This window comes from Anas acuta, chromosome 3 (genome assembly GCF_963932015.1).
Source record: "Anas acuta chromosome 3, bAnaAcu1.1, whole genome shotgun sequence".
NCBI classification, from domain to species: Eukaryota; Metazoa; Chordata; class Aves; order Anseriformes; family Anatidae; genus Anas; species Anas acuta.
Window position 1 is genome coordinate 26,933,548 of NC_088981.1, and position 13,162 is coordinate 26,946,709.

Genomic DNA, 13,162 nt, shown 5'->3' on the forward strand with positions numbered 1-13,162 from the left:
TGATTTAGGAATGTTGATTTTGGTGTTCCTAATGAACAAATGAACCTAGCCCATATTTCACTGGAAGACGACTCAAAGAAAAGCTGATGTAGCTAATAGAAGTATCAGCTGAGAGGCAGAAGCTGCTGCTATCTTTGGGAAGTCTGAAACCCTGTTACAGTGGTTTGCATGGCCGAGATGGACTAGGAAGTTTGCTTGGCCTGGGTATGTAGTGTCACCCGAGCCAAGGTCTGGTCACTGGGATCCCAGCAATAGAAGCCCTGTATCTTGGAAACTCTTAAGAATTATTAGTGTGGCATTCAAACATTATTTTCTTCAGGTATGATGATGGTACTAATAGCTATAGACTACAATCCTGGAACAGGGTTTTAAAGATGCTTTGAAGTAACTTTTGGACTGGAACTAAAGCAAATTCCTGGGGCAGACACCTCTGAATAGTATAATTTAGTTCCAGCCCAGAAGGCCAAATGTGACTTATCAATCATTAGTCATTCCTAATTCTCTGAACACCCTTAACCTTCCCTTTTAATGCAAAATCCTCTGTGCTGTGCTCCTTATAAATATAATTCAACCTGTTTTATTAAATAAAACAATATGTCATCACTATTAACTTGTAAACAGAATAAAGTTTATCACTTTGACAGTGAAGTACATCTGCATGATACAAGAACAAAATGTAAAAGCACAAATCCTTTTCTTCAGCTAGCAAGCGGTTTCCTGATGATGCTTTCAAAACTGGGAACTTGATTCTGCTTTATTGTGTAAGTATTGCTATATGCTGCGTTTTTCAGCATTTCTGTCAGCCAACTGATACAGCCCTTCATAGCTCTTTGGGTGTGCTACATAGTCACCTACGATGCCATGAAATAGTAAGGCAGTGGGAAAGCAAGGGAAATTGCTCGCTTATTAAAAATGTTTCTTAGCAATCTTTATTTGTGTCAAAGAGAGTAAGAATGCTCCTAACGCTGCTCAAACAAAACTCAGTCTATTCCTCCCTCAAAGTTTTCATCCACTTCATTGCAGTTACTTTAGCAGGGGTTTGCTTAACTAAGCAGACCTGTGGCTCTGGAATATGATAGATGATTATCTTTTTGTAGCTATAAAGTATAGTTATTTGACAGATTTTTTTTTAATGGCTTAAATTACAGTATGCTTATCTCAGAGAATGGAAAAAAATGTTCTTTTCTCCAAAATGTCCATCAGGGGTACTGAGCAAGGGCAGTATTGAAGTCTCTAATTAATATGGCACAATCAAAAGCTCATCTTTACTTTCAGGTGCTTCTAGCAGTTTTAAGGCTTTATCATCCAAATTGTTGCCAGTGTGAAAGAAAATTACCTTAAAGTATTGTCTGGCTATTCACATACAAAACAAACCAGAAGCAATCTTGTAGATAATGAATGGTGCTTATCTTCAGGTTACTTTAAGAATGGGTATGAGAACAGTTGCAAAAGTTCCTTGGATGTATTAATTATGTTATCAACTTAGAGAAGATGGCAGATCTTAGAAAAGAAATGGAGAGATGCTTGTCTTTCCTCTCCCGTCTTTAACAACGAAGTACTAGACACTGTAGAAACGCTTTTTTTTTTTTTTTTTTTTCAGTACAAGTAGATGCTAGTCTGCAAAGCTTATGAAGGTCTTTGCCAAATACATTTTTCTCTTGACATATGTGGTGGCTCAGGGCAGGGCAGAAGCCCCTGGACATAAATCCAGCCTGAACGGGCCAAAACTTTGCCCTGGCTTTGACCAGGGCAGTGTTCCCTGGGAAAACTGAGCAGTGGAAAGAGGAGAGAAAACAAGATGTGGATATTACTGTTAATGAGAGAGATCTGCTGACCACAGACAAAATGGAGAAGGATGGTGTGAACCAATTATGCTTTCATGAGTAATTAAGGTTTTATTATGGATATTCATGATTACTGTATGCAATACATAAATGTGGCTGAGCACACTGCCTCTCTTTTGTTTTGTTTTTGTTTTGTTTTGAAGCTATGCACTTCTTGCCAATATCTTCCCCTCTGAGGATAAGCATCAGCACTTTGTTGGGAAGGGTAGAGCAGAGAAAGGACCATGAATGGAAGAAAACAACCTTCATCTTGTTATCAGCTCTTGGAATTCTCTCAATTTCCACTCTGGATGGCTTGACTTCTGTCAACATAGGGTGGTATAAAAATGCCCCAGAAAGGTTATTGTTAACCTTGTTGTGAGTGCCTTTTCCATAGTAAGCCAACTATTTTCCCCCACAGAGAACAGGCCTTCCTTCTTAGGCCAACTTCCTAGCTGCCACTGAGCACTGTCTGGAAAACCAGCCAGGCTCAGCAGGCAAATATAATGGTTAATGGCTGTTACTGTCAGGAGAATTGGTCAGAGTTATCTGGCTGCCAGATCTAATCTTCCCGTGATCACTGTCTCAAAGAATTCCTTCTTATTGCAGCTGTTGAAGGCCTGGCTTCTGGCTGTTATCGCATTACCTAGTAGCCCAATACGTGACTCTGCTGGCCATAGAATGTCTAAACCAAATGATTAGACAAATTCTGGGGAAGTCGTATTTGCTATCATCATTATTTATCTTGGTGAAGTCACAGGAACAAGGACAGAAGTCTTTTATAAACACAGTTATATGCTGACTGAGCCAAAGGGGAAAAGCATGAAACTTCACTGAAACTGATTAATCCAGAGAAGTTTTGATTTCTTTCTCACTTTATGAACAAGCTTGGGAAGACTCTCCATGGAATACAAAGCTGTTTTCCAGCTAGAACAGTGGCTCCAAGCAGCAAGGTGATATTACAGCCCAAACCCCAGAAGGAATGATGCTTTGGTGCACTGAGACATGTCAGCTGGCACATAGTGCACAAAGAACAGATGCCAATGATTTCATGTTATATCTACATATTCCTATATGCCAATCTGCACCTCACTACATATCAAAGCTACATGTTCCTACTACTGACCTCAGACATTTTTTTTGTGTGTTTTTTTTTTTTGTTTGTTTGTTTGTTTGTTTGTTTGTTTGTTTTTAACAAAGAAAACTGGGGGAGAGCAGAAGCTACAAATTTGCCTATACATACTTCTAAAGCAACTGATTCTCCTGTTAATGAAAGTGGTAAATGTTGTTTAAGGGTATGTGTGGTCATAAGTACTGCTACAAAAAAGGACTAACAATTGCCACCTTTTCTTCCACCTTGGTAGAAGCTTCTTAGCAGCTTCTCTGGCACTGTTGGATCCTTCTTTTCCAAGCTCCTGACTCTTCTCTCTTGGACCCTCATCCCGAGGGTGGCAAAACTCAGACTGCTATTCTGTTTTAAGGCACAATACTTGCACACATTTACCAGGCATGATATTACCTTTGCAACTCCTGGTAATAGAGCACACCATGTTAGCACCCCCTCACTCAGTGTAGCATAGAGGTTGCAATTTTTCTTGCATGCTCAATGAGGTTCATCACTGGTAAATAACTTGTTGCTTGTGGTTTAAGTTTGGGGGGAGAGGGTATAATGCCAAAATCAAGAACTATCCAAACAGAGGAGGTAGGTAATAAACAATGTAAGATTATGTTCAGGATTGCAGGAAGGAGCTTTAACAGGTGTTGGAGAGAGTGCCAGTAGCCATGGGTGACAGAAGCATTGGTTCCTTCTGTTAACAATGAGTAAAGCTTAAAGATCACTGGATCAAACAGCTTAGCTGGTTACAGAAGATGCTGTCTGGGTCTGTGATATAGTCATTACATGCAAATCAGCTGCAACTAAGATCCCCAAGGATGTTTTAAGCACTGAGTATGTGATGTGATATTCGGTGATGCAATATGCATCTGCTGATAAAAGGGGAAGTTGTTTTATATTTTAGGTGAGCTTCATCAACCTCTTGCAGAATGACTCATCTAATGCTGACATCTAATAGAGGCCAGACAATTCCCTCATGAAAGAGGCTATTTGTCTCAATTGACTAAAGAGGCAGCTCTACAACTAGCTCAGATTAATATCTTTACTGCAGATACTTCAAGTTAAAAGTCAGGATTCATCTCACCATCTGCTGTTGGGGGGAGGAATTCACCACATGCATAAAATGAGAACATGTTGCTATCAGTTTGTGTTTTTTGATTGCAGTTGCCAATAGAGCATGGACACAGTAAGCCAGGCACACTGCAGATCAGTGATGACTCGCGCTCTGTTCCAGGCAAGCTCTAGTTTGAAAGCTAGGTGGCTTCATTAATGTCTGAGTGTGCTCAAGCAAATCCGTAAGCCTTGTTGATGACATAGCTACTTTCAGTTTAGACCTTGCTAATATCTATCCAGCTCACTGAGTTAAGGTGAGTGTAGGTCGTGCAGCAGACGTGCATCCTACATGCTCTGTTTACCCAGCAAAGGATGGGGCAGTGGTGGTTCTGAGCATGGTAACCTGCTAGGGAGTGGACTACTAAAAGACTAGAGGTGAACAGGCATGATGCTGTTACACAAGTGAATGAGAAATGTCAGTTCATTCATGAAATTCCTCGGTAAGAACTACTTAATGCACTCCATAAATGCCTTGGTCTATACTTGGAACTTCCTTTGCTTCCAGGTGCTCTCAATCCTAATTTACCTGTAGATACTTATAATAGTGCTCTTAGTATAATCTGGTTTATTTTATTCCACAAAATTACTGAATCTGTGTAGTTCTGAACACCTATGACTAATTAATTTTGTTTTATTTTTTTTTTAAAAAAAGGACAAAAAAAAAAATTATGTTCAAGTTTAAATCACCAGGTTTTGGCATTTCATGAATATGCACTTAGAACGTCCAGAGTTGTATGAGTTTATAAACTGTTTTCAATTACACAAGTGGGATGTGAATCTGCCCATTTTCAAAGTTCAGTCTAGAATAAGCTCTGGGGATTTGTTGTGAGACTAATTATAAGACAAGGATAAGGCTAATTGTAACAGGGTAAACTGACCTAGTAAGAGAAGCCAGATCCTTTAATCCCATAAACACACAGATCAGTTAATTGCTGAAGCAGTAATTCTCAAACAGGAGCTAACAGAGTTACATGGCCTCAAACACTGCTCCAGCTCAGTAGGTGCCATCTCACAGAAGAGAGGTAGCTCACCCAGGGGCTTGGATTGTGAGGGTGGCTGCAGCCCCAGATGCCAGCTCAGGGGGAATCCAGTAAGCATCTGCATCTCTATGGCATTTGTTCCCCAGGCATCTGGGCAGGGGATAAAAGAAAGATGCTGGCCCTCACTGGGGGCAAATAAAGGAGGGTTTCCTGGTAATAAATATACTTACATACTGTGGGGAAGGAGCTGGGGATTGGGAACAGAAAGAAATAGGAAATCAAAGGATATATTTGTGGAGAAATACAGAGCTGAGTAATTGTGCCACTGTAAAAGGCAATGCTCTGCATCCTAGGAGTCTGGGCTTGAAGCAAAGTGTTCTCCCACCAACAACTTCAGCCTGCAGAAGTGCATGACAAAATTGTTGGTGCTGTAACCCAGTAGGGGAAAAGATAGCAAGGGAAAATGCATATTGATTTTTTTTTTTTTTTTTTTCAAGGAATGTGAAAGACTGCTTTTAAAATTGATCTTGTTCTTGGACTGTTGCTTATGCCACAAGGCAATAGCTTCTCATTTGCCTGGAAGAAATAAAAATCACGAACTGGTTGGAATCACTTCTGATGTCAACACTACAGGCATGGCTACTGGGCAAATGAGCACAGCCTCCCCCCGAGCTTATACATCTCTTTTAACATTTCTGTCCTCTCTGTTTATTTTGAGCTTTATAATGTTCAGTTATAATGTGTTCTTTGTCCTTAGGTTTTGTGATATCACCACAACAGTAACAGAGCTGTTTTTTTCTTTCTGTGCTTTTTTTTTTTTTTTTCTCTGATTAAGAGCTGCAAAGTAAAAATTAAAAGGAAAGTCCTGTATTTCAGTCTTAATATTTTTCAAATGTGACTATTGTGTATAACTGAATAGTTTTTTTTTTTTTTTCTTTTTTTTGTGCAGGTGATTCAGAAGACCTTTAGTGCATATTTGTGCCTATTAAGTCTGGGCACTCCCACTCACAAGGCGTTATCCACCTCATTACACATGCATTATCAGAACAGGTTTTGGTAACAAGCAACATCACATGCCTTCCTTGATAAATGGTGTGGGTACCTTGGGAAAAGTTGTGTCAGATGTGGGAAATACATGACAGATGTCTGGGAGTTGCCCAGTGGGCAGCCTGGTGGCACTGATTAAAAACCCCATTGAATTGCATTAGCAAGCATGTTTGCTGCTGCCAAAAAAGAGATGAAATCTCTTTTGGGGAGTCAGACACTTAGGACAATACCCAGAGCAGCAGTGTTTATATGTGAGCTGGGCAGAAGAGCCATTACACTTCCAAAATGAAGGTATCCATGCAACTGCCATGGAAGCCAAGGTATGACCTTATAGGAACAGTGCCAAATGGTAATTTAAGCAGGTTTCCTCTGAGCACTTCAGAGAAAAATGATGGCGAGTGAAAGCAACCTGTGCAAATCACTCACCCAACCTGCAGCTACACCTGTACACTGCAGTGAAGGTATTTCTTTGTGTCAGTCCAACTGAGACATGAGTTGGGCTGTGGGAGTTGCATGAAGACTTCTGCAGGCAGCCCCATGGGAGGGGCAGCAGGACAAGGAGAGCACACTGAGCCTGCACCATGCAAAACCTTCTGGCTTTTATCACTGCCAGCCTTGCGTGATAAGGCATGATGACTAATGTAAGCTCAAATAAAATTAATGTTCTTGTCCATTTATGGCTATGTACTAACCTCCCAGAGCTCAGTAGTGAGGGAACATCGGCCCTGTCTATTACAAGCTTGTGGTAAATTACTTTACAAACTCAGAGTTCAAAATAACACTCCCTTGTGTTGTCACTAATGCAGTTGCATGGTTAATTAATAGATCCTGAGAAAAAGGTTTAAATAGAAATACATTTTAATACATTTTGTTATCAATACTTCAAACTGCACAACTTTTAGAGCTCCACTGACAAGGATTACACCACAAATCTGTTAAAATCTGGGCAGGTTAGGACGAGTTCTCTCGATGCTTTGAATTTTCACTGTTTTGGTGTCTTTCCTGAGTTGTACAAAAGGAGGATTCTAAAACACTTCTGTAAATGCACCTGGGAGTTAGCTTAGTGTGAATTTTAATCTGATGTGGAAGACCTCAAGTTTCACCATGTTTTTGTAAATCCTTTTGTCCTATTTTTTTTTTCTTTCATTACATAATTGTGAGTGACATGACTTTAATTTTTCTGTTGTTAAAGTGAATCTAAAGGGAGAGAGAAAGATATAGTTGAAAAACCTTGAAATATCCCCCAAAGCTTGGAAATTCTGACTAACATAATTATTCCAAGGTCAAATTCAGAAACCTGTCACTTGAATTGTATTCCTGCACCTGGGTATCTCCACATCTGATAGAGTTACACCATACCCTCTGTTCTCACTGCTCCTGTGTCTTGAAATATTTGATCTTCACAACTCATCCCTGTCTGCATAACAAGCTACCAAACTTTTGGGGGAGATTTCCCATTACATGGAAGCAAGGAGATCCTCTGCTTCGTGACACACCTCAAAGTTTTAGTGCTGCTTATGGCACCAGCAGCATCCAGACATGAGCTAGGTGGTTGCCAGTACCTGAAGAGACTTGATGTATTACAGCTGAAAAGCTGGGGGACAACTATTTTTAAAATGTCACTTTCAACACAAAGTAACAATGTGATTGGCTCTGCAGAAATCTCTGTGTGAAGAACAGCAGGCAGGGAGGTCTGGGCTCTCTGCCCCTGGCCAGCTGCTGATGGACATGGCTCCCTGTCCTTCCTAGCTGACATGCAAGACTGAACTCAAAGCCCCCCCCCCGTTTCCCCACCAACTTCAGAAGGGGTTTTTCCCTTGTCTCCATTGCTCCCAACCCTGGTCTGTAAGTCCTTTACACCTATCCTAATACTAGCAGGTTTCCTAATTCAGCTCTGGGTATCCACATGTGTAAGCGATACACAAAATGAGGAGGGAAACTTTGTATTCACAACAAAATCCAGATCCTGTTGCAATGCTATGCTGGGTCTCGCCCAGGAGATAATTCCTTGGCTGATTTGAATGCAAAAACACACTGAAGGCCCACAGTGTGTGTCAGTGTGCTTGTGCCTGGTCCATCCACCCTACAGAGCTGTACAGTCTTCATCTTTCTCCTTCAAGGAAGCTTACAAGCAGATCTGGCAAGAACATATCCGAAATGTAAGTCTGACATTGAGACTGGATTTTGGTTTGTGTTCAAAATGTAGGTATGACCTTAAAATGCATTTATTTTTAATGGATACAGCCCTGTAATTAATATAGGACAGAAACTTCAGCCTGTAAAACTTTGGTAAATGTGCCTGGCAGTCACTCCCCTGTGCCCACGCATGCAATCTGCAGAAGAAATTTCAGGATCCCCCGTTCCTCCTGCAGGTAGCACTTTAACTTCAGCACAGAATAAATGTAGCCAGGCACAAACTTCGCGACACATGCTGTGTTCCAGAGAAGATGAACGTCTTCTTGCAGGACTTGTGTGGCCTCTCTGCATGCTGTACCACATTGCACTTTTTCAGTGATGTTGTTTTCCCTGTCTTAGCTTGTTTCAAAGATGTTCGGAGTGCTGAAGGACCCTCAGGGAAAAGGCAATTAGCTGAGACAGTCATCGGAGCCTGAATTAAAGAGCAAGTCTCTAAGGTACTCTACAGATGGAAAAATGTGTAATTTTCACAATATTTCAGTAAACCAAGTCTCTGCGTTATGTGTTTATGGACTGCAGAAGTCAGATATTTCTCATTTTTTTCAAGACCACACCTTGCAGTGATTGTAGGGACGATTTTTTTTTTCAGTCTAATATTTTTTTCAAACACTTTCTACTGCAAGTAAGCTACAAAATTTCAGAATTATATAACCATCAATTTTGATGTTTTAGAAAGGAAATAAACTTTAAGAAAGGTAGACTTGCTTAAATGTAGGAAATCTACAAGGTTCTAGGCACACATAAATCAATGTACAGCAGTTTTTCTATTTACAAGCCAACAGTGCCATCCTCTGACTTCTGTGTTTTCATGCAGATATCCTTCAAGATGTTCTAAAACTATATGTGATTCTAAAAGCATTTTTGTGGATGCCTGTATGTTGCTTAAGCAAACAGAATCCTTTTAAACAAGACAATACATTAAAAAGCAATAGTAATAAAATAGTCTATTTCATAGTCTGTTGGGGTTTTTCATGGATTTGATCCTTGCATATGTAGAGGGCTTCTCTGCTTTTAGAGGAAGCTGGCATCTGTGATAGCTGGGCACATACACACACACACTGAATGCAAAATGTTTTGATCCAGGACATAAACTCGTTTTCTACACTACAAATGGAAAGGTCATGCATTAGTGCTCACACAATTAATACTGTTTATTTACTTTTTCTAAAGGAAGCTGGGTGATGGGAGGAGTTGTTTAATTAATACTTGTTATCTTTTAAGTTTTAATGTTTGTGATTTCAAATTGTGTTCTGTTGCTATAAGTGCTAGAAGCATGTTTATTTTTGTTTGGTTTGGCATTGCTTTTATTATGTGAAGGCACAGATTACCACATATGTACCTGAGATATGGATCTAAGGAAAGAGAAAACTTCTCATACAACAGTGAGAAGCCACACTAATTTTAAGAATGAAAGAAAGCTGCTCAAGCTACTTGTAGGGTTACATTACACCTACAGTTAGATGGAGGCTAAACATTGTGCTATTTTTCTGCGGCGCAGGTAGGGCCTTAAGTGCATGTGTCTATTAACTGCAGGAGCGGCTCCATTGACTTTTGCTGTGTTACTGCCAAAGGCCCTTATGTGCATGCTTATTGCTCTTAGAGGCTTATATTTGCCTGGGGCTGCAATGCAAACTACATCTTGTTCTTGTTTTCATATGACATTGTCATGGGAAGAGAGGAATTTTTCTCCAATTAATTACATTTGTAATAACTGCTGTTCTCAAGGATCCCTTCTTCACGGCCTGTTAGAAGTCTGGTAACTTTGTATGGTGTTCAGATGATGTTTTGTATGTCATAGCTATAAATCAGAGTATGTCATAGTAATAAATCAGAGACATCTACATTTGAAATAAAAGAAAGAATTTTGAAATATTCTATAAAAAAATTAATGTTGGAATGGGGGGGGGGGGGAAGGGTTGGGTAGAAAAAACAAACAAAACGCTTCTCTAATAAATAACATATTAGAGAAGTAGTTGGTTTTGCTTCCGTTTATCTTTTCTTTTTTCTTTTCTTTTCTTTTCTTTTCTTTTCTTTTCTTTTCTTTTCTTTTCTTTTCTTTTCTTTTCTTTTCTTTTCTTTTCTTTTCTCTTTTCTTTTCTTTTCTTTTCTTTTCTTTTCTTTTCTTTTCTTTTCTTTTCTTTTCTTTTCTTTTCTTTTCTTTTCTTTTCTTTTCTTTTCTTTTCTTTTCTTTTCTTTTCTTTTCTTTTCTTTTCTTTTCTTTTCTTTTCTTTTCTTTTCTTTTTTCTTTTCTTTTTTTTTTTTTTTCCCCTGCAAAAACTCGCAGCAACAAGTAGGTGGCACTGCGGGATCATCCGAGAGACGAAGCAGATAGGGATTTGTGCTCACTCGCACCGCCGCTGCAGGAGGAGCAAGAGCTGTCTGGTACTGGCGGCAGAGGCAGGCTGGCTATAAATAATGTTGCGAGGTAGTACAAAAACTCATCAAAATAGTTGGTATTTCAATTTTTTCAAAATCCAGGGTACATTAACAGATTAAGTACGCTTCCCTGTTTAAATTTATATTTAGTTTTCTACTATGAACTACATTTAATATATAGCCAGCTGAGTATCTGTGCCTATACCTGTCTAACTCATGTAGCCTACCCAGCTAAAATACAAGTGTAAGTGATCTTAAATAGTATTTATTCCTAAATTCTGCTTTTTGAGCAAGCAAAACACAGAAAGTAACTCTTCAGTGAAAGAGGCCTTGATTGTGATTCTTGGATCATGGTTCTTGATGTGCAACTGATTATTAATGTAATAAGGGAAAAGGAGACCTACATGTATAACAAAGCTGCACATATGGTGGTTCATCCAGGGTTTTCTACAAAGGCAGAACAGGAGGGGTCAGCATCATCACAGTTTTTTCCACCCTTAGTAAAAGTGTGCATCCTATTACATCCTCCTACACTACACAGGAAACTCTCCAGGCTCCCATGCAGGAAATATTTAAAGCATGCATCTGGGCAGGGCAATGTCTGAATCCCTGCTGCACAATGTGTTTCCTGGTCCAAAGCCTGTAACACTGTTTGCACAAACACCCCTGGAAGTGTAGCCAGGAGGGTGAGCGTGGCCAGAGCCAGCGGTTGCTGTGTGTGCTGGCTTCTCTCCTGTGTGTCTGTCTGGCCTGCATCCCCGCTCACTGGTGCTAGAGACTGGGAGTTGGGCTTTTACCAGGTTTCCAGCATCTTTATCCGCCTTCTGCTGTGCAGAGGTGGGCAGCAAGAGCACCCCTCACCTGCTTCTGCAAAAGGGCAAGCGCTCCTTAGAAAGCTGCCCTCTGGGTAGAGGATGTGATGCTCTGAATCCTAACTACACCTATCTCAGAAACTGTCTGGGTACTCTTTCAGGCTGGGGGGTTCTTCTTGTTGCATGGAGATGGGTTTTGTTCTGTGTTGAAGAACAAGGAGTTACCATAAGCCTTTATCTCTCCATGGGCTCTGAAAGTACACTGGACTCCCTGAAGCATGCTGCTGGGACTGGCTCACTAGGTCTTTGCAGAATTATGTGGCCTGCTGACCTCAAGGAAGATCCTCCCTCTCCCCTCCCCCCCTATGCAATACTTTCAAAAATATTTATTTTAATACATATCTGTCCTTCAGGTTCTGCTTATATAAAAACTAATAAATTCTAACCTATTCGATCCATTTCTTTCTTCCCTGGCAGTAAAGGATCACCATTTCTTTCACAATCTTCTTCCCCTGTCAAACTCAAATTACAGATGAAAACACTAATTTCTCAGCAGTCGCACCATCACATCTTGTCTGGTTGTTTGTTCATGTCCAGGTATGATTTTTTCTTATCCTTTTAACAGGGAAAATCAAATAAATAAATATAAAAGTTTTAAAAGTAAGAGCAAGAGCCAAGAAGTGAAAGAACATATAACTGGGGATTGGGGAAATAGAATAGTTCCAAGGTGTACAAAAAGAGAAATCAAAAAAGGAGACTAGGAAGGGAAAACCTGGGAACAAGAAGAGACATATGGTGATTTTAAAAGCTGTAGCACTGACATCTTGTGTGGGTTTAGTGTTACACTGTGAGGTTTGCCTTAATGCTCTACTTTCTGGAGCTGGAGTGTTATACGGATGGTTATATGAAGTTTCATATTTGCATGGTTTAGGAGAGAAAAATCTTGGTTCAAAATCTGGTATGTATTAATACAGTATATCAGATATGGTATTTTTGAATAATAAAAAACAAATGATCTCCCATAAATTATAGTAACCATCCTAAAGAAACTGCCAAATTATACATTTATTTAGATGCAGAAGAAAAGAATATGACACTGAACAGTAAATCAGGCCTGTATACACGTGTGATTGTTCGTAAGCACCATTCTGGTGACACCACTGGAAGTACTAATGGAGAGATTGATTCCCAATTTCAGCATTAGATTTTTAATTTTGTATGTAAGCCTAGCTCTACCTAATTGGTTTTCTCTATCCGTAAACATTATTGAAAACCCATGCCTAGGGACTATTTATTTTCCTGAGATGCTGTTTTGCTAATCAAACTCTGCAGAAAAGCCTAATAAGTATGTGTGAAAATAAAACAAAACAAAGTATTTATTTTATGAACAAAACCACACAAACCTTCACAAAGTCTTCCACAATTTAATTATGACTGCCTCTTTATAAAAGTGTATCTGAAAGAGTCACGACAGAAGTACCTAACCCAGAGCTTTTTTCTGCTCAACCAACCATCTGCATGCTTGCTGTTGTACATATGTTTAAACAGTATTTGATTAAAAGATAAGCCTAGGAGCTGACGTACAGTCTCATGCTGGGGCCATCACCTTTATTTTTATGGATGACTTGAAAAGCTTGTAATTATCTCTGTTCACTGATAGGAAAACAGAATTCATGCACTGGGGAAAAGCCTGCCACGTGT

The 13,162-nt window shown here is 39.7% G+C and overlaps 1 long non-coding RNA gene across 1 annotated transcript; it reads left to right on the forward strand.

Annotated features, from left to right (window-relative positions):
• The first annotated feature begins 77 nt into the window (after positions 1-77).
• On the forward strand, positions 78-6,169 carry LOC137852978 (uncharacterized). The gene is made up of 3 exons (XR_011094120.1): positions 78-319; positions 703-761; positions 5,980-6,169. It is a non-coding gene; the product is annotated as an uncharacterized lncRNA (long non-coding RNA).
• The last annotated feature ends 6,993 nt before the right edge of the window (positions 6,170-13,162 follow it).